Consider the following 1365-nt stretch of genomic DNA (forward strand, 5'->3'; position numbering starts at 1 on the left):
CCCCCTCTCTTCTCCCCGGAAGGGCAGGGTGTGGCCACCAGGACCCTACTTTCGCCCCGCACCCGTTACTACGGCCCCTCGCCCGTGTGACCAGGTCGCCAGCTCACACCCACCTGGTGCTGGGTGTGGGGGTTGCTGAGGGGAGGGGAGTAAATCACTGCGTCCGCTCCCCACGGCCGGCGGCGCTGTCTCTTCCTAGCGCCCAGCACACACCGGCTCCAGTCTCCGATCAGCTGGCGGCGTCGTGACGCACAAGCTGCGATTGCACTGCCCAGGGCCAATCACCGCCCACTGCTGGGCAGCGTGACCACACCCACTCGGGGGCGCCAGCACCTCGCCCTGGTCCCGCCTCTCCGGGCGTCTCGGTTCTGATTGACAAGGAGGCCATCCCTTCGCCTGGCGGAATCGCGCTAAGCCACACCCACCAACTCACCGGCTGACCAATAGATGAAAAGGCGTGGCCCAGTCCTACGCGTAAGCGACTTGCTTGGAAAAGCGCTACGTCAAACGAGTCCTAAAGAGCAGAAGAAAGTAAAGGCGTGTGTGTTTGCAATGCATACTGGTTAATGTAGTTCTTGGTCTGACACGCTCGTTCCCAGAATCCAGAGCGCTCTGTGAGTTGGCATTTTTAAACTCATCTCTGAATCCATCCCCGTGAAGTCCTTAAAGGGCTACAGCCCCTCCTTTTTGGAGCTGTGAGTGCTTCTTTTAGACAACCCCCAAACTGATTTGCTAGCCTCTGCAGGAGGTTATAGCTTTCTAAGGAAAGGTGGGACAGGCGAAGGAGCAGAAGTGGGCAGAACTGAAGGTGGAAATCATCCCCCAACGGAGCAGAGACTCTTGCGTTGGAGAACTCCTGAGGCTTTGTGGGGAGAGAGGATTGCTCACCTCTCCCAGCCCCAGCTTTCACTGGAGAGATCTATTTCACTCCTTCCTGGGGGCTCTTCCTAACCAGAGGACCCTTTTCTTGTAGATATCTCGTCCAAGTCGCAGAAGAACCCCAGAGCCTCTCAACAAGTAGCTTCCTAACGAAAGACTCATAGCACAGTCTTCACCTTAGAGTAGAGGTAAGGCTTCTGGTTAGAAATTGGGGAAGGGCCGTACCAAAGTGCTACTGGTCAGCAGCCCCATCCTGTGATTAACCCCGCATTCCGTCCCGCCCTCCAAAGCTCTTCACTGACTCAGGCCTACTTAGGGAAGAGATTTCAAAGGTGGAGACCAATGAGGAGACTGCTACTTCCCCAGGGGCCAATCAGAGTCTAGAGGTGCGGGGGATGGGCAAAAACTGAAATGAACCCAATGACTTGGCAAAAGCAGCTGATCTGCTTTTTTTAAAGCGGCAAGCCTGGGACCTACCGCTCCCCC

At 56.4% G+C, this 1365-nt stretch overlaps 1 protein-coding gene and 1 long non-coding RNA gene across 3 annotated transcripts in view; one reads left to right on the forward strand and one right to left on the reverse strand.

Moving 5' to 3' along the window:
- The window catches only part of LOC110594512, a 2700-nt gene extending 2505 nt beyond the window's left edge, over positions 1-195 (reverse strand). The window contains exon 1 of the long non-coding RNA XR_002481288.1: positions 114-195. This is a non-coding gene — a long non-coding RNA (uncharacterized LOC110594512). The remainder of the gene's footprint in view (positions 1-113) is intronic.
- A 310-nt stretch (positions 196-505) lies between these two features.
- Positions 506-1365, forward strand: part of WDR81 (WD repeat domain 81) — a 20485-nt gene continuing 19625 nt past the window's right edge. For both annotated transcript variants that reach the window (XM_008073372.1, XM_008073373.1), the window contains exon 1: positions 506-614. The gene's annotated coding sequence lies outside the window, so the exon portion shown is untranslated. The remainder of the gene's footprint in view (positions 615-1365) is intronic.

Source organism: Carlito syrichta, unplaced genomic scaffold (assembly GCF_000164805.1).
Source record: "Carlito syrichta isolate Samal-C Ts95f unplaced genomic scaffold, Tarsius_syrichta-2.0.1 Scaffold315828, whole genome shotgun sequence".
Classification (NCBI taxonomy): domain Eukaryota; kingdom Metazoa; phylum Chordata; class Mammalia; order Primates; family Tarsiidae; genus Carlito; species Carlito syrichta.